The 20843-nt window shown below is 39.5% G+C and overlaps 1 protein-coding gene across 5 annotated transcripts in view; it reads left to right on the top strand.

The window, feature by feature from the left end:
* raraa (retinoic acid receptor, alpha a) overlaps positions 1 to 20843 on the top strand; it is a 735685-nt gene that overhangs the window by 132054 nt on the left and 582788 nt on the right. Inside the window, exon 3 of one of the 5 annotated variants that reach the window (XM_063037127.1) lies at positions 4173 to 4325. The exons of the other annotated variants lie outside the window; for them this stretch is intronic. The gene's annotated coding sequence lies outside the window, so the exon portion shown is untranslated. The remainder of the gene's footprint in view (positions 1 to 4172; positions 4326 to 20843) is intronic. 5 annotated transcript variants of the gene reach the window in all.

Genomic DNA, 20843 nt, shown 5'->3' with positions numbered 1-20843 from the left:
CATCAGATCAGTTGGCATCTATGCAGGGGAATAAACAGTCGACATTTAGAGCCAGGATCCTGATGAAGGGTCTCAGCCTGAAACATTTGTGAATTGAAATCCTTGTAACTTAGCTTAAAATAAATTTTCTTCACTGGTTCCATGATTGTGACTCCTCGCTAACCTGTGCGATTCCAGACAAGAAAAAATGGCCATAGTTGCACCTGACTGAAATTGTAATAATGGGAGAAAATCTTGATGAAATGGTGTTGAGAAATGGGAGCAGTAGGTTGCAAAACACCTAATCTGTCTGTGCCATTCTTTCACAACTGATCCTCAAGTTCAAGTCCATAGAGATTCTGCAAATGCTGGAAGTCTTGAGCAACACACACAATGCACAGTAAGTCAGGTATCATCTATGGAGGGGAATAAACACTAGACATTTTGGGCCAAGACTCTTCATCTGGACTCTAGTTCAAATTGCCTGTCACACTGATCCCCATCTATGTTTCTGTGTTTCTATATTGCTTGATTCAGCTTGAGTTCAGAAATCCAATAAGAGCAACACTGGTGAATTTTAACCTCACTTATGGCTTGAGATTCTTGCAAGCTGGAATGATTCTATTTGCATTCCAGCCTTGCCTGATAGCTAGTATTGAAGCTATACATCTCTGTCAGCTTATGAGTAATAGCAATTTCAAGTTACTACTTGTATTACTCAAGCATATCTTCCAGCAGGTGAACCAGAAGGCGCATGCAGTATTTTGAAATAGAATGGGCAGGATTGTCATCAATCTGGACCTGTATGTACTTCGTTTTGCTTTTCCTGTAGCTTCACTTTTTGTGCTAATGTGAGACTGATTACTCTGAGGCCTGGCTGCCGTGGCCAGCCCACATGGTGGAGTGGGTTACAAGTAGTGACTAGGCCTTGGGCAGCATATCCAAGGCCATGCCCTGAATTTTCCTGATTGCTTTTTTAAAGTTTAAAATTCAAAGTTAATGTATTCTTGAAGTACATATATCACTATAACACAACCCTGAGAATTATTTTCTTGTGGGCATTCACAGTAAATACAAGAGACAGAATAGAATCAATGAAAGATTGGACCCAACAGGACAGGCAAGCAATCAATGTGCAAAAGACAACAAACTGTGCAAATACAAAAATAAAAAAAATAAACAAACAATAAATATCAAGAACCTGAGATGAAGAGTCCTTTGAAGTGGGAAATAGGTTGCGGGAACAGATCAGTAATAAAGTTGAGTGAAGTTATCCCCTCTGATTCAAGACCCTGATGGTCGAGGGCTAACAGCTGTTCCTAAACCTGGTGGTGTGAGTCTTGAGACTTCTGTACCCTCTTCATGATGGCAGCGGTGAGAAGAGAGCATGGCCTGGATGGTGGGGGGGTGGGGGAGAGGTCCCTGATGGTGGATGCTGCTTTCCTCTGACAGTGGTTGGGGAAGACTGTATGATATTGTGAGGACACACTCGTTTACGACAGTTTTTATAAAGTCCATGATACCTGTGGTGTATTGGTTCAGATCCTCTGATGAGTCCTTGAACACAGCGTAGTCCACCGACTCGAAGCAATGCCGTAGCCACTCCTCTGCCTCCCACAGTGAACACAAAGCCATTGAATGGCTTTGAATTATGATTATCAGAAACATTTAAAACCCGTTCAAATGTAGAATTTAAAAGATATTTAAATTTTTAAAACTGAGCACCCTAAAATGTAAGAAGCTCATTAAAAAGAAACAAAGCAATGAAATAAAGAAAACTAAATAAACCACTTAAATGCAGTTGCCTTTCTAATCAAGAATGACAACTTCCATGAGGCCATGCTCTATATCTACTAGCCATCCCTGGACTGGATGTGGAAAGTATTCAGCCAATCGACACAAAAGACACTTGTGCTTCTCCAGTATTCCTGAGTCCATTGGTAGAACAGAAGGTTAGATGCATTGGCATTAACACAGCTCACTTCTGACTTGTGTGTTGCGATGTACAGGTGCTAAAGTTGGAGGTGAGTTGACCCATAAATACATTGCCAACCAGCAGAGTAGAGTAGCCTGCATAAGTTTTGCGCCCAGAGAGAATGATGATGTAAATTGTTTGGCCTTTTAGAAGGTTATGTCACCCACATATGTGCTTCACATGAATTGGGTATAGAAAAGGACTCCACCGTATGCTAGATATTAGATTAACCACGGCAGACTCAAATCAGTTTTTAATATACACACATGAACTGTGTAAAACTAACCACATTTGTTCAGCCTAATAGACAGGCACTGAAAGCTGAAATATTTTGCTGCATTAGTAGAAAAAAACTTGATTTATTCATTTCTCAGGGTGCAGACGTTGCTAGTTTGACCAGTGTTTATTTACCCATTTCTAATTGTCCTTCAGAAACATGAGCCATTTTCAGTTATTCTGCAGTTGAATGACTTTATATAATCATTGTTTGGAAGGAGTCAGTTTGGCCCATCAGGTCTGTACTAGCTGTTTACCAGAATAACTCATTCATTCTAGGCTTGGCACCTTCACTGAAGCCTCACAAATTTCTCCTCACTATATACTTATCAAGTTCACTCATTAAGATCACATCTGTAGGCAGTGCATTCCAGATTTCAAATTATAAAAAGGTATTCTTCAAGCTAGGATCAGTTCTCTGCCCATTTGTACTTACAACCTGTGGTCCTCAAGCTCTGCACTAAAGGAAGCAGCCTACCACTATCCTGCTCTGTCCAGAGATAATTTTATATATTTCTGTCAGATATTTCCTCAGCCTTCACTGAAGAAAATAGTCCTTAGCTGTCATGTCTGTTCTTGTAACCATAGTCACTCTTTCCAGGAAGTACCATTGAAAATATTTTCTGGCCCTTTCTAATGCCTTCACATCCTCCCTGCAATGAGGTGGTCAAAACAGAAAGCAATACTCAGAGGCTGGGCCTGTATTATAAAAGTTCGAGTGATTTCTGTATTTTATGCTGTATGTCTTTATTGATAAACCTAGAATTGTGTATATCTCATTGCCCTGCAATGTTCTATGACTTGTGCAACTGTATCTCGAATTCCCTCAGCTTCTGCACTCCTTTTGAGATTTATTTTTAAGCAATTCCAATATCAGTTAACTAACAACTCAAATTTTGCAGTTGCCGTGGTAAGATTTGAATTCACATGTTTGTTAGTCCATGCCTTCATCACAGACATCCCACCTCTCCTGGGAGTTCCGGGTGTCTCTCGCATATCAATAGCGGCTCCCTGATGCCCGCAAATTATATACAATATCCCGGAAATCGATTTTTTTTTTTTTTAGAGAGGGAGAGGGAAATAAAAGAAAGAAAATAAATGAATCCTGCTTGATCTCTCTTTGTGCTATCTGTTTTCTCTGTACATGGGCTTTACAGTTGCCCTCTCTCTCTGTTCTATAGTCCATCAGTTCGGTTACTGCCATCTGTAATGACGCGGAAATGATCCGGACAACTGTCGGTGATGAAGTACAAAAGCTTGGCGAAGAAATTCCCAAGGCTGGCGGGGACAACCTGACTATGCGAGGCTGTCCTATACGGGCGGGGCACATTGGTGTCTTAAAGGGGATTAGAGTGGGGTTTAAATTGGACCGAAATTCCAAAATCGTCCACTAAGACATCTTTAAAAACACGCTTGCAGCAAGCAAATTCTTCAGGTTTTTTTCCTGAAACACTTCCACTTACAGGTACATTGAAGCCCGCAATGGGCTGGGTTTAAGTGCAGCTGTTTTCAGAAGAAAAACTGATTTTAATAAATACCCAGCCCCCACCGAGGTCTCCTCATTAGGACAGTGAACTGTTTACCTGTGCTGAGCACTTTATATGCATTTTGAATTACATTATTAAATAATATGGTAATATATTGTTTTATGTGGTGTGCGTGATGTATGTGTTGTGGCTACACCGTGGTCCGGACAGAGGTTGTTTTGTTTGTGGACAATCAGCCAGATGACAATAACCTTGAACTTGAAGATACAGAACTTCTAAATCACTCATTTAAAATCCCCCATTTCGATGTAAAAAAGTAAGTTCTGAAACCGACTATTGCAGGCAATATGTGTGTGTGTGACTATGGATGTATATACGATCGGACGTTGTCTGAATGGACGTTAAGTGGCACACACCTGTTATAAGAATACACTTTATGTTTTTATTTCTTTTAGGGACCACAACAGATTAGGGAGGCTAAGCGCAGGGAAGACTGCTCAAGTATTTCACAGTTCTTTTCAGCTGAAAACCAAAGTCTGACAGAGAAGGTCACTGGAGCTGAGGTGTACTTCACATCTTTCATCGTTGAGCATAACCTGCCATTCCAGGTGTGTAAGCACACAGGCAAGTGATTAGGAAAATGTTTCCTGATTCAGAAATGGCAAAAAACTATGCCTGCTCATCAACCAAGACAGCAGCTATTGTGAACATGGCACATTAAGACAGAATTCTGAAGTCAGCTGTCTCACAAAACACTTGTGAATCTGATGTCTTGCAAAATTAACAAATTCATTGACACAGACTGCTATGAGGTTGAGACTTCCTGTTGAGACCTCCCTGAAATGAGGTTGAGACCTTCCTGAAATGGGTTTTTGCAGGGTCATCATTCCCCATTAGTTGAGAATGAAGGTAGATATTCTTTGTGCAAAGTGGAGCAGTCTGCACCTTGCATTTGGGCAACTGTTTTATCCTTTGTTGTTGCTCTGCCAGACTTCGATCAGCACAAAAGATACATTTAATATATGAAGCAAATTGGGTATTCAACCAAGGGTAATGTGTACTGGAAGGCTTGAGTTGCATCGCTTAGCCTCCTGTTAATGCAAAATGTTCAAGCAATTGGTTCTTTGAATTCAAACTTACCAGTGTCATTAAATCTGGAGTAAACTTGACTGTTTTCTCCATCATTGCTGACTAGCATTTTTTTTCTTGATCTTGCTGCTTTAGTTTCCTCTTGTCTGTAGCTTCCAGTTTCTTGCTGTTTTGGCAGAGTAAATAATTTCTCCAGCAGAGCTCACAAAGTTTGTGCCTGAAATCTGCACTTCAGGATTTCCATTCAACAAGTGTCTTTATTTAGGTGATATATTACTTAAGTTTAACATTTGCTTGCACCTGGTATGGCACAGTAGTCTGTATGGTTCAGTAGCATATTTGTTAACACAACGCTCTACACCGCCAGCGATCAACAATTGGGGCTCAGTTCCCGAAACTGTCTGTAAAGAGTTTGTATGTTCTCCCTGTGACTGTGTGGGTTTCCTCTGGGTGCTCCAGTCTTTTCCCATATTCTAAAGATGTATGGGGTAAGGTTAGTAATTTGTGAGCATGCTATGTTAGCACCAGAAGCATGGTGACACTTGCAGGCTCTCCCCAGCACATCCTTGGACTGTGCTGGTTGTTGACGTACTGTATGTTTCAACGTAATGTGACAAATAAAGCTAATCTTTGAATCTTTATTTTATCCATATACTTAAATACATAGAAATACATAAAATGTACAGCACAGAGCTCGACATTGGGCCAACAAGAATTATCTGTAAAAGCATCTACCTGCCTCTATCAGCATTAGCAAACTTTCCTCTAACATTCACTTGTTTACAGTTTTCCCCCGCCATCCGAAGGTAGAGCGTTCCTACGAAACGGTTCATAAGCCGGAATGTTGTAAAGCGAAGAAGCAATTACCATTTATTTATATTGGAAAAATTTGTGAGAGTTTGCAGACCCAAAAATAACCTACCAAATCATGCCAAATAACACATAAAACCTAAAATAACAGTAACATACAGTAAAAGCAGGAATGATATGATAAATACACAGCCTATATAAATTAGAAATACTTCTCTACAACGATTACCTGCACTGTTCTCCGTAGCGAAAATCTCACGCAAGCGCTCTCGGCAGAAAATCTCACGCAAGCGCTCTTGGCAAAAATACTTTCTCCAGTAACCTTTAAGCTATGAAGCTGCCAAATCATACCAAACAACATGTAAAAATACACAGCCTATATAAAGTAGAAATAATGTATGTACAGTGTAGTATCACTTACCGGAATTGGGAAGACAGTGCCGAGCACACTGATGATGGTGTGTTAGGCTGAGTCGTCAGAGGTTGGGGTGGTGCAGTGGACCCCAACCTCCAGGCCGCAGACCGATACATTGCCGCGAAGCATGCAGTGTCCGGGATGCACCCAACACATCTTTAAGAAAAAAGCCGAAACAAACAAACTAATTAATTAGGTGCCGCCTGGCACGTAATTGTTGGCCTAGATCAGAGGCGATTGCCGATTGCGTCACCCCTGATCTGGGCCGATAATTACGTGCCGGGTGGCACCTAATTAATTAGCTTGTTTACTTTGGCTTTTTTCTTAAAGATGTGCTGTGTGCCTCCTGGCTACCACTGCACCCCTGCATTCTCCGCAAATCGGTATCTGTCTGGGGCCCGGGGGTTGGGGTGGTGGGACACTGGGGTGTCATCTCATTGTCTGTTTCCATTAGGACAGGCAGCTCATCTTCTCCTATGACTGCCCGCCTCGATGTCGAAGGTCGAGGTTCGTCGTCTGCTGTGGCTGATGTGGAAGGCTTGAAAAATGACAGTATGCTTGACTGCTGAGCCTCGTGCATTTTTCTATCATACAGTTCTTTGTAAGCACTCAAACCATCTTGCAAATATGCCCTAAACTGATGCACCCTTTCAAAATTAAAGTTGTACTTTATCATTGCAGCGAAAATCTCATGCAGTTGCATCGCGTTCAGTTCCTGGATGACTTCACTTTCACTACTGCATTCGGTTTCGATTGTTATCCTTTCCTCTTCCAGTTGCATCAGCTCTTCATCTATCAGTTCCTGGTCATGGGATGCCAAAACCTCTTCAACATCACCTTCGTCAACTTCCACAAGCCAAACTCACTTTGTCCTTCCTTCACAAACAACAGGAATTCTGCAGATGCTGGAAATTCAAGCAACACACATCAAAGTTGCTGGTGAACGCAGCAGGCCAAGCAGCATCTGTAGGAAGAGGTGCAGTCGACGTTTCAGGCCGAGACCCTTCGTCAGGACTAACTGAAGGAAGAGTGAGTAAGGGATTTGAAAGTTGGAGCTTTCAAATCCCTTACTCACTCTTCCTTCAGTTAGTCCTGACGAAGGGTCTCGGCCTGAAACGTCGACTGCACCTCTTCCTACAGATGCTGCTTGGCCTGCTGCGTTCACCAGCAATTTTGATGTGTGTTGCTTGTCCTTCCTTCGTTCACCGCGATCGAAACGCTTAATTATGTCTAGTTTTACGCTAAGTGTAACACCCTTACGAACTCTTTTAGGGTTTTCTGATACCTTAGAACTCATCTTGCTAACGGCTGCTCACAGGCACGTGTTTAAGCAATGTTGGCGAGAATGCCGTTTCGAGTGGCTGCTTGGGACGCGCGCTGATTTTCCCATGTGCTTCCTTTCTTCGTAACAGTGAAAACACCTTCTGTTAGCAAAAACAGGTAACTAATGTAGGTCTTTCGTAACAGTGAGGTTTTGTAAAGTGAACGTTGGAAAAGTGGGGGACACCTGTATTTGTGTGCATATTCAGTATTAATCTCACTTATTCTTTTTGAAGCAAGTTTCACATTTTAGCCATTAATGAATGTTACATTCATGGCCTGAAGTTTTTGTCTTCCACACAATGCCCTACCTATTAGTAAAATTTTGAAGCCAATGTTCAATGTGTGACCTGCTGATGTTTATGCCTTGATAATTGCAATGTACTAAAAGGGTAAACATAATTTGCATTTATTCCACAAAAACTGTAAAGTTAATCCTCGGAACGGAAATACTGGGACAAATTTTTTGTACTTGGCAAATGCGTGTTATGTGTTATGCTCTTGTTGAAGTTCTTAGTATTTCATTCTACTTAATCTTTGTAGCGGAAAGGGAAGTTCCACTCTCTGTCAAAAATTTGCTTCTTTCTACCTCATGTTTAATCAGACCATAAGAGATGGGAGCAGAATTTGACCATTTGGTCCACTGGGTCTGCTCTGCCATTTCATCATGGCTGATCTATTTTCCCTCTCAGCCCCAATCTCCTGCTTTCTCCCTGTAAAGTTTCACACCCTAACTAATCAAGAGCTTGTTGACCTCTGCCTTAAATACACCCAATGACCTGGTCTTCACAGCTGCCTGTGGCAATGAATTCCACGGATTCACCACCCTTAGTCTAAAGAAATTCCCTCTTGGGATCCAGTACAAACCTGATTTTCCTAATCTATCTGCATATTGAAATCCCCCATGACTATCATAACATTGCCCTTCTTACATGTTTTTCTATCTCCTGTTGAAATTTATATCCCACATCCTGGCTAATGTTCGGAAGCCTGTACATCAGGGTCTTTTTACCCTTACAGTTTCTTAACTCTACCCACAAGGATTCTACATCTTCCAATCCCATGTCACCTCTTTCTAATGATTTGATTTCATTTTTTACCGATAAAGCCAACCTGCCCTCTCTGCTTACCTGTCTGTTCTTTCGATACAATATGTATCCTTGGATGTTAAGCTCCCAACTATGATCTTTCAGCCACAACTCACTGTTCCATGTCTGTGTCTTGCACATCCCAACAGATTTACTTTTGGGAGTCAGTTTCACCAGTGAGACATTAGTTGTATGAAAGCAACCATAACTATTCTATTAAACCAAAATATCAGATATCCTGGAATTCCTGAAATTAAACCAAAAAAATACAGAAGCATTGAGCTGGTCAGACGGCATCCACAGAGGGGCAAGCAGTACACATTTCAGTTCAATGTGCTACGTGATCAGCTGTGTGATTTTGACATTTTTTTCAGTGCTTTTTCAGTTTGAAAATCAACTTCCTGTGTTTGTGATTTTTCTGTGGCACTTCTCCATCCTTAGTTACCGAGAAGTGTACTTAATTATCTGATTGAAATAAGCCATTTTGATAGATCCATGCAATAAGACAAAACAGTAGATTTTAACTGTACATGTAAGCAACTTAAAATTAATATTTCCTTAGGTAATTGTGTTCCCCAGATGATGCTCTTCTAAAAGCACTTTGGTTGTTTTATTTTCCTGTGAATTGTGCATAAAATTAATTGCAAGTACTGTGTGTGTGTGTGTGTGTGTGTGTGTGTGTGTGCGCGTGCATGTGCGTGCACACACATATGCTTAAGTGTGGTGTTGGTCTACTAGGTTCTGCAGCAACATCTAGAAAATGAGAATGTCAATCTGTTGTGCATGATGGTTTTGTTTCTATGTGAAAGCACACACCATGAACTTCTGAGGTTTTGCTGAAGTCAACTTTTGTAATATTTCACCCACAGTTCTACTTCCAGTTTATCATAGATTCATGACATTGTTTCATTTTTTATAGTTTTTAAACTGTGATCAACATACATCATTTACAGCTGAAATAATAACATTCAAGAATTTTTGAGGCTATTAGTTAGAACCTTCATTTAAAGCAGCAATTTCTCTACTTAATTTTCATTGCAGCTGACAATGGTTGTTGTGTTTCAATTATTTTTACAACTGTAACAGTTCTTCTATTATGGTTGAATTTTGTAGCTACAATTATGGAAATATGAATTACTTAGCAATGATATATTTCTGTGCTTGAGTTCTTCCTGGTTATAGGTTGTAAATCTTTTCAGTTTGATGCTTTCCTTAAATATCCATAATGTGCAAGCTGTAATCACACATCCTAGTGCAGATTAGAACTTCAGAGAATTGTAGAATGGTTGGAGCATACAAAGTAAGAAATAGTGTGTTGCAAAATATGTGGTGAGGACACAATTGAGATTGGTTGTGACACCTCATGTTGATTTGTACTGCATTTGCTTGAATGTGCTATGCTGCCAAATTAATATATTTAACATAGCTTCAACATACCAGCCAGCTTCCAGGACCATATTTCTAGCAATTGCTGCCACTGTCTGTAAGGAGTTTGTATGTTCTCCCCTTGACCGCATGGGTTTTTTCCATGTGCTCCAGTTTCCTTTCACGTTCCAAAGATGTACAGTTAGGGTTAATGAGTTGTTGGCACTTGAAGTGTGGCGACGCTCACAGGCTGCACCCAGCACAATCCTTGCTGATTTAATTTGATGCAAGTTGTGCATTTTAATGTATGTTTTGGTGTTGCAATGTACCTATGACAAATCAAGCTAACCTTTAATCAAACTGGAAGTAGTGTATTGCAGGTCAAGGCAATACAGCTAAACCTTGTGACAATGAATCAAGGCATTAAGAGGCACGAGGCAACTTTTGTTACACCAAAGCTGTTCATATTATGGAGGTCCTCCTTGACTTAAGTATAAAGTTAAACCTCACTGCATTTCCTTTCTGTGTAACTGTAGGTTTTAAGTTTAATTCAGGTTAGTTCATTGTCATATACACCAGGATGCAATGAAATTTCTTCCTTGCATGAGATCAGAGTAAACAGAATAATGGAAATGATAAATACACCAATAAACACAGCAACGAGCACAAAAACAGCAGAATGGTGCAGTCTGATGTAGTGCAAAAAGAGATGTAAAGTGTCAATATAGGACAGTGATTAAAGTCTTCATTTTGTATAATTGTTTCAGGCATAACATGGGATCCATAACTCTTGTTGCAAATACCTGAAAACGGTGTAGTCCTTTTTGTTTTGAAATACTGTTAATACTCATGCTGAGTGGTGTTGGTGATTGGTTCCCCACAGTTTGAACCAGATTAAGTATGTCTAGTTTTGAAGTTGTTGGCTCAGTCATTTTTATTTGGCGTACCAATCCCCATGTGTTTTTGATACCTATGTATTATATCGACAGGTAAATTTGCTCCATCTTGTATTGTCTGGACTAAAGATCCCCCTGAGGAAGCGTCGACCTGGGCATTTGGAAATCCAAAGCCAGAGGGTGAATATGCTTCCTTGAAATGCACATTTACTATTTCTCCTTGCAGTTTCACTCAAGAAGAAAGTAGATATTATGACTTAAGATGAAATATGAAATCTATTTGCCTCAGCATTTTGCACTTGCCAATGACGAATATGCACTTTTTTTCTGGCCAAATCTGGCATTTTGCACTTTCTAAGCAATGTCAGATCTTTAGTTGAAATTTCATGAAGGACAAGTATTGGGGAAATGGTATGAAGGATGTCAATTCATTATTGTAAATTTATATTGCATTTTACTTTGTTGCACCTCTGGTTGTTTTTTTTTGTGGTCGTTTTTTCTTAAAGGCTCCATACTCTTGTGTGCTTGTATTAGTAAGCTTATAAAGGTAATTTTTATTTAACATTATGCTCTGATTTTCTGCCATAAACTGAGAATTAGAAAGAAAGTCTGAAAAGAGCATTCTGAGATCATGAAGCATAAAAATTCCATCGAGTCATGATGTCTGAACCACTGAACCCTCTTTATGTTTACCTGATGAGTTTTCAAGGTTCTTTTGAGTGAATACTGCTAATATTTTTCAGGTATTAAAGTTCAATGAATGCTCCAATATAGCCTATATATAAATAACAAAATTATGAAATAATTTGGATCTAAGAATTCATACTTTTAAAATTGTCTTGGTAAGAAAGATGGTGAAAAAATTAATTGAGTATCATGGTTTAAATCTTCAAAAAATGTACCTTTAATGTTTTATTGATAGTTCCAATTTATACCCTTGTATCTAGGAAGTGAATCATGCTGGGGTCCGAGTATCATATGAATTCCCTACGACCCTATAGACTACAGTGTAGAGCTTCATTTACTTGATGGTTTTTCATATGGAACCCTAGATAATAAGCAAGAGGTTTCTGTGGCTAGAAAAACATTATAGATAAATTAAATTCTATTTTCACCTGGTGTAAATACTCAATGGATTTTTGGCAGAGGACATTAAGTAGCAGAGAAAGACCTTTTTTTCCTCCCCTGTTCTTGACTGGTTATGATTGTGCCAATTGTAGTATTCCATACTTCCATACTTTGTAACATCATGCAGTATTTTTACTTCATTTGCCATCTTTGAGGCTGCTGCCAAAAAATTCATATTGCTAATGTTAACAGATGAACACGTGGGCCTTTGTATGATATTGTTTTGCTGTTGGAAAGGAAGAGTTTCCGTACTAATTTCAAATGACCCTGCACTGATATTGCCACATGTAATTTATTGTTTCAAAAGAAAACTTATTTTGGTTAAACTTGAGCTGTTCAAATTTTTTTCATGTATATCCCCCTTTCCCCCCATGTAGAATCCTAATATAATGAACACAGAGCATAGAACAGGGACGATAGAAGTTTTTTTTAGGTATTTGTAACAATACAGTATGACTGTATAATTTGTTAGGACTTTGCAACAATTTGTTTTGCTGGAAGTACAAAGTTTTCTGATTCTCTTTGTCTGGGGATACCAGGTATTTAATTTGAATTGTAGTAGAAAAACAGGCCAAACTAAGGAGAATAATGTGGTTAAAACTGAGCTGTTCTTGTTACTTTCATCTTTGAATTATTTGTCCATTATCAACCTTGAGTCAAATGAGAATTAAAAGGTAATTTGATCTTGCTGAATAAAAGGATGAAAATTACCATCAAGGAATGATAATGATTTGATGCAGGTGCCAGAACAATATAAAGTTTAGAACAGTTAAGTTAATGGTGTGGCACACTCAGTTCATATCCCTGGTTGCTTCCACAGCAAAGACCACCAATGTGTGACCTCTACCATCAGTGCTTGACTGCAGATCCGCGTATACTTTCTGGGCAAAAATCTACATTTGAGGGAAAAAGAGTAATTCTCTGGAGTGCTGTTGGAATAAAAGAGTAGACTTTCAGTTCAGAGCATGAAGGAAAACCAATTTTAGTTTTGAGGAGCAATATTCCATGACTGATTAGTGTTGGAATGCTTAGATCATGGATATACATGTCCAAATAGGTTTAAGCATACAGCATTGAGGGCTATAAAGGTACTTTTTATTCTGGACATAACAGACTCTGCAAGTACTGTAAATCTTGAGCAGTATATATGTACAAAATGCTGGGGAAAGTCAGCAGGTGGAAAGGAAGGGGTAGAAGCCAGAATAAAAAGGTGGAGGGAGAGGGAGCAGGACAAGCTGGCAAGTGAAACCAAATGAAGGGGAAAGTGGGTGGGTGGAGGAGGGGAGTATGAAGTAAGCAGCTAGGAAGGGATAAGTGGAAGAGGGCTGAAAAAGAAGGAAATAAGTTGCAGTAATGGATGCAGATAATATGGCTGTGTCATGTACTACAATATTCAAAGAAAATCTGCTCCTCTTGTTCACGGATTTTATTGAGTGTGAAGCTGTATCTTACAAATAAGAAAGGTTCCAGATACAATTAATGCCCTATTCTAAATCAGCGGACCCCAAGAGGAAAGCATCCTCATGGTTGAAGCATTCCCATTGTTTATAGCCATGTGATAATGGACCATGGCATTCTGGATTGACTGGAAACTTGAATTAGTTGAGAATGATCTTTTCTTGAACTCCCTGTTCTATTGACATCTTTTTTCAGGGTATAATGGATTTTGTTCCAGTGTGCATTTCTGTTAATTCTCCTCTAGGTGTCATTATGAACCAATTGGTAGAGTTGTTCAAAGTACGTTTATTATCAAAGTACATACATGTCACCATATACAACCCTGAGATATATTTTCTTGAGGGCATACACAATAATAACCATAATGGAATCAGTGAAAGACTGCACCAATTGGGTGTTCAACCAGTGTGCAAAAGGCAACAAACTGTGCAAATACAAAAACAGAATAATAATTAATAAATAAATAAGCAACAAATATCGAGAACATAAGATGAAGAGTCCTTGAAAGAGTCAGTCGGTTGTGGGAACATTTCAATGATGGGGCAAGTGAAGTTGAGTGAAGTTATCCCCTCTGATTCAAAAGCCTGATGGTGTGAGAACTGAGGCTGCTGTACCACCTTCCTGATGACAGCAGCAAGAAGAAAGCATGACCTAGGTGGTGGGGGTTCCTGATGATGGATGTTGTTTTTCTGCAACAGTGCTTCATGTAGATATGCTCAGTGGTGGGGAGGACTTGTAAAAACAAGGGATTCTGCAGATGCTAGAAATCTAGAGCAATGCACAAAATCCTGGATGAATTCAGCAAGTCAAGCAGCATCTATGGAAGGGAATAAACAGTCAACATTTATTTTGGCAAAGAGTTTTGTCCCGGACTGTCGACTATATTCCCCTCCATAGATGTTGGCTGACCTGCTGAGTTCCTCCAGCATTGTTTGTGTAGAGTTGATTAACTGGAGGTGTCTAGCCGTTGGACTTGTGGACTTGCAAGAGACTGCAGATGCTGGAATCTGATGCAACACAAAGGAGCTGGAGGGGCTCAGTGGGTCAAGGCAGTGTCATGTGTGTTGGAAATGTCTGCTGGTTTCCCTTGAAATGACTTTGCCTGTGATTATCATGACATTGACAATTTGGGAAATTCTTGTCCTTGTGGATCAGAAAATTGAGTCGTTGATGATTGGCATGGACATGGTGGGCAGAGGGCTGGACTCTATAACCGGGATGGTAGTGACTGAAACTTGGTGTACTTTGTTCGAAAGCATTCCATTTTAAAAAAAATGCAGAACAATAGTGGTTGATGCAATATTGTGATTTAACAAATTGAAGCAATGTCACCTGTAACTCATGAAAACAAGTTTTGGAATGAAGTGGGTATACTCAAGTGGCTTAATATTGCATCTCCTGTTTTATTTTTTGTATTTTTCACTGAGTAGTCACCATTACTTAACCAGCCAGGACTATTTTGCTCCACCTTTAATGCAAACATCGATCACAGGGCTGAATTTCAGAAAAAAGATGAGTGTGGCTGTCTTTGACATTAGGAAAGCATCTGAACTACTTTGGCATGGAGAAGCCTTGGTACAGCTGGAGTCAAGGGAATTGAGGTTAAAGTCAGACCTCACATAAAGGAAGATGCCTGCAGTTGTTGGAAGCCAATTATCCTAGCTCCAGGGCATGCATCACTGTGGGAGATCCTAAGGGCAGTGTTTCAGGCCCAGTCATCCTCAGCTGCTTCATCAGTGACTTCCCTTCAATCATGAGGTCAGAGTGAGGTTATTTGCTGGCAAAAGCGCAATCTTTATTTCCATTTACAGTGTTGCAACAAATGAAGCTCACACCTGCTTGCAGCAAGATCTGAACAGCACAGGCTAATCAGTGCCAAGTACTATTGGTGTCCAAACAAGTTGTATCTCAAACAAGAAAGACAGCTATCTACCCTCGATATTCACTGGCATAGCCATTGCCAGTCCCCCACTATCACTGAAATGGTGTTCACCATTGACCATAAACTTAATCAGAGCATGTCAGAAGCTGAGCATCCTATGGTGACTGACTCACCAAGTAACACCCAAAATCCTTTCCAAGATATTCTCATCTCCAGATCTCATCACAGTCTTGATCCAAACATGACAAACGAGCTGAATTCAGGATGAGAGTGACTGCCTTGATGTCTAAGAGCCCTGGCAACAGTGAAATCAATGGGCATCAGAGTAAAAACATTTCAGTTGCTGGAGTTATGCCTTATTTCCACCCCAATGTACCTCTGTAAGGATTCCTCAGGACACAGTTGTAGCCCAGCTCCATCAGCAGCTTCCTCAATGACTTTCCTTCTTTCATAAAATAGGATGTTTACTGATTATTAGGGTCTTCAGTTCTGTGGCGGTTTCTCAATAGATGATGTCGATAATGTTAAAGTATGGGCTGAAAAGTGGCAGGTAACATTTATGCCTCAAAGTGCAAGACACTGACCATCCCTAACGAGCAACAGTCTGACCACCTTCAGTTAACACGTAGTCATGTTACCTTCACAGAGTCTTCCACTATCATCATCCTTGGGTCAGATTGACTATAGATTCAACTGGGCCTCTCTCATAAATTCCTTATAGGTTGGACAGAGGCAGCTTATCAGGAGGCAAATGACTCGCCTCCTGACACCGCAAAGCCTTTCCGCAGGCACAAGTCAGAAGTAGGGTCTGGTGCTCTCCACCTGCCCGGATCGGTGCAATTTTAATTTTCCAGAAGGTTGACACCATTTTGGCAACCTGTTTAATTGGCACCCCATTAAACATCTTGACTGTTCATACCCTTCACTATTGATACACCATGGCTATAGTGTATATTACCTTTTTTTGTAAGATTAGCTTTATATGTCACATGCACATTAAAACATACAGTGAAATGCGTTATTTGAGTCAACGACCAGCACAGCCAGAGGATTGTGCTGGGGGCAGCCTGCAGGTGTTACCATGCTTCCAGCTCTAATGTAGCATGCCCACAACTCACTCACCCTAACCCATATGTCTTTGGAATGTGGAAAGAAACCACAGCACCTGGAAGAAACCCATGTGACCTCCCCGGGAAAATGTACAAGCTCCTTACAGATAGTGGTGGGAGTTGAATTCCCCATCGGTGATTGCTGGTGTTGTAATAGTGTTACGCAAACCGCTACACTACTGTGCCATTCAAAATTCATTGCAGTTACTCACTTGGGATGTTCCAGTGATAGATTCCAAATTAGTGAACTCTACCACCAAGAAAGACAAGAGCAGCAAGTGAATGGGAACTCTGGATTTCCTCCGAATTGCATGGTATAGTGATCTTCAAATACATTGATTATGAGTACCATTATCAGAAGGACTGCAGCACTACCTTCTTGAGGAAATTAGGTATGGACAAAAAATGGTGGCCTTTTGTTAGTGGTGCCCAGATCCCAAAAAAATGAATAAATGTATTTCACCCCAGACAATTATATTGTTGCTCCTGGACATGATCCAAATTTACAGTGCCTTACTGATGTAGTCAAGTTGGAGTGGATGTGGGGCAAAAGCAGGATTTGGTTATGACCTGCTTCCCAGCACTATGTAAACTAGCTAGGTACTTTGAGAGCCATTAGTACCTAGATTAAGCATTTTAAGGAGAAAATTGGGTGTTGAAAAACAAACAAGTCTTACTGACAAAAACATTCAGCTTCTCTTCCTGTTCTGTAGCAGCTGGGGGGGGGGGGGAAATTGCTTCAGATGGTTCCCATTGACTCATCATATCAGGCAGTAACAAAACTAAGGGTGACTTGTTAAATGAGATGTTATCCAGCAATTTCTTGTGAAATTGTATCATGATTACGGTAATTGTGAAGGAAAAAAACTAGGTATTTCTCTTTCTCTGTAAATGCAGTCATCTGACATTTCAATCAATGCATCATTTTAATAGTGAATATCGAAAATAATCTATTTAAATATAATCAATTTTGTCATAATTTAATGTTTTGTATGTGAATGGTGTTGAATTTGTTGCACTATTTAATGGTTTTGTAATATTGTGCTGCAATTATCTTAAGCAAAGCCCCTAACTTCCCATAACTTTGGTAGGAATATGTGGAATGTGGATTATTCTATCATTTACTCATAGAGAGGTGCAGCACAAAAACAGGGTCTTCACCCATCCGGTCCATGACAAACTCTTAATCTGCCAAGTGCCTTTGACCTGCATCTAGATCATATCCCTCCATACCCCTCCCATCCACGTAGTTATCCAAAGTTCTCTTGAATGTTGCCATTAAACCCGCATCCACCACTTCTGCTGGAAGCTCATTCCACACTTCCGCCACCCTCTGAGTGTGAAGCGTCAGTGCCTGCAAAAAACAGTGAATTGATAGGTGAACATAACAATTGATATTGAGCTATTGTAGATTAATGGTTTTGCTTATTAAAATACAGTATAACTGCGGTTTGAAATAACAGAAACAAGCGCTTTGGTTACACTGTCAAGCGACCATTTAAAAAAAAGCCCCACTTAGTTCACCAGCGATGCTAGTCTTGCTCAACTCCCAGATTTTTCTGTAGCATGTAGTCTTGGGTAATAATGATTGGAGAAAAAAAATACAGAAATGCATATTCCAATGTTAAACGTTGTATGAAAAATGAGTATTTAATACAAATATAGCCAGGCTGCGATGAGAATTGACAAAGTGACTCTGGAAGCCTATTTATTGCAAATGGCGGTATGGGACACAGTTGGTAGGTGGTTTCCTGGAAAGGAATAGAAATGGGGCTGAGTAAGCCTGGAGGCTTTAGCTGTCAGAGTATGTAGAAACCTTTGTTAGCTGGGGTATAGAATATAAGAACAAGGTGACTATAGTACATCATTGTAAAACATTGGGTAGGGCACAGCTGGTATACATACTTTATCACACATGGTCTCCCTGCTGGAGGGATATGTTGGTGCTTGCTTCAGCCATCAGTGACCCTCTTGGGCTGATGGGTCCACTAGTTCCAGACATTAAATGTGATTTCGTTGCAGAGCATGCTGAGGAAGTACACCAATATGTTGGAAAACATCAGTATCCTGCTTGGGATAGAGTGCTGCAGTTTTAACAAGAGACTGAGTAGGCAGAATTTGTTTCCCTTGAGCAGAAGAGAGTGAGGGAGTCTTGATCGCAGTATAAAAACAATGAGGGTCACAGATGGGGTAGAAACATTTTCTTGTAGCAGGAGTCATAAAATCAAAGGGGGCATCCTTTTAAGGCAGGGATAGAAGGTTTAGAGGGGATCTGAGGAAGATTTTTTTCACCCAGAATGCACTGGTGGAGGCAAGAGACTCTCATAACCTTTAGAAAGTATCTACACCTAGGCATATTTTCAAATTACATCATAAATAAATGATATTAAACTCTTCTGATAGGGATTTAAACTTAAAATTCTTGCTTAACTTCAATTTGATGTGATATCGGAAAGGTAAGTAAAATAACATTCAGAAAATTTCTAATCTGAAAAAGTGTGATCTAGGCAAATTATATTTATTAGACAACTGTTCAAAAGACATAAAACAATCATCCATGAATAAATCACAAAAATATGTTATTCCCCTTGTTTTCCATAAAAGAAAAGCTTGATCAATTCTAGATGGTTGAAAGAAAAAATTAGATATAATAGAACTTGACAGGATAAGTTTATTCAGTCCAAAAAATTTATGAAATTGAAACCATATTCATATTGTATAAATTATAATTCATTTATTTATGATCTGATTATGAAAATACATCTAGGTACATCTGATAAAATTAAGAATGAGTGGGAAAGAGAACTTCAGATACCTTTACCTACAGAGAAATAGGAGAAAATTCTTCAACTCGTTAACACTTCCTCAATGTGTGCCAGACACGCCTTGATACAATTTAAGGTGGTACATAGGGCTCACATGTCCAAGGATAAGTTTGCTCGTTTTTATTGCCACATAAATCCTGTTTGTGATAGGTGTAATTCCGAGGTAGCTTCCTTGACACATGTTCTGGTCTTGTCCTCCTCTACAAAAATACTGGAAAGATATTTTTGATATTATTTCAGTAGTCCTGCATATTGCTTTCCAACCTCATCCTATTACTGCAATTTTTGGACTACCAGTGATAGACTCTAGTCACTTATCCTCGTCAGCTTGTCGTCTAATTGCATTTGTTACATTAATAGCCAGAAGATCCATTTTACTTAAATGGAAAGACTCTAATTCCCCTACTATATTTCAATGGTTTTCCCAAACGATAGCATGTCAAAACTTGGAAAAAATTAGGAGTGGTACTATGGATCCTTCGGTTAAATTTGAAGAGACTTGGAGGCCATTTATTCAATAAATAGTTGACCCTTTCTGAATCCTTTGTAGTAATTTTTTTGTTCATTTATAGAGGAACAGAGTTAATGACAAATAATAATTTTAGCCGATGTAATACGACAGCCCAATCTTTATTTGTCTTTTTTTAGTTTAAGGGTTTTTTTCTTTTCATAAAATATCTTTTTCATGGTTAGTTACTATGAGATTGGGAGGCTAAACTATATTTGTTACTTGGAATCTGTGCTTGTACATGTTAACCATTACTAATGTAATCCCGATCTCTTTGTATCATTACTATTATTGTTATGTTCATTAATTCTGAAACTTAATAAAAAGATTGAAAAAGAAAGGAGGTATCTACATGCTAAGGCATGGAAGGCTATGAGCCAAGTGCTGGAAAATGGAATGAGCATAGATACTCCATGGTCAGCATGGACATGGTGGGCCAAAGTGCTGTATGACTTCACCTATGCCTCTTGAAATAAATGCTTAATTACATTTTAGGCACTGGAAGTTTTCACGGAGATATTTCAGTCTTGTGATGGCAACTGACTGCAGTGTATTAATGGTACCCATGGGGGTCACTATTACTTTGATTGTAATTCTGCAAGCATATTTGGAGCGGTTCTATGCATTGTTCCACTGAGGTAACCTACAAAAATGAGATACCCAGCATTTGTTAGGGGACACTCCTAAGGCTTGTTTTAAGGATCCAATTTATAAAGAGCCCCAGTATATTACTTAAGTTTTGAGTAATGTAGAAGTATCTTGATCTGATTTCAGAAGAAATCTTTTTTTCAGAACTAGAGGTATATTAAAATCTTAACAACGAAAATGATATGTGTAGTTTGGAGGAGCCCCATGTTCAAATTTGTATTGCCATAACTTTTTATGAATGGTGTATGAGCTTACAGTTGTCTGCAGTATGGTCTGCCATTTTCAGAATCAGGTTTATTGCCACGAACATAAGTTGTGAAATTTGAGTTTTGTGGCAGCAGTATAATGCAGGCATAACAAATTACTATAAGCTACAATAAAAAAAAATAGAAAAGTTCTGAAAACATTCAATGCGAACCTTCAAGCTCCTGTACTTTCTGCCTGATGGTAGTAATGAGAAGAGGGCATGTCCCAGATGTTTTAGGTCCTCCATTATGGATGCTGCTTTCTTAAAGCACCGCCTTCTGGAGATGGTGTGGAGGCTTGTGCCTGCGATAGAGCTGACTGAGTCCACAACCCGCTGAA

This window comes from Mobula hypostoma, chromosome X1, assembly GCF_963921235.1.
Source record: "Mobula hypostoma chromosome X1, sMobHyp1.1, whole genome shotgun sequence".
Taxonomy (NCBI): domain Eukaryota; kingdom Metazoa; phylum Chordata; class Chondrichthyes; order Myliobatiformes; family Myliobatidae; genus Mobula; species Mobula hypostoma.
This window is presented reverse-complemented; position numbering and strand designations above follow the sequence as displayed.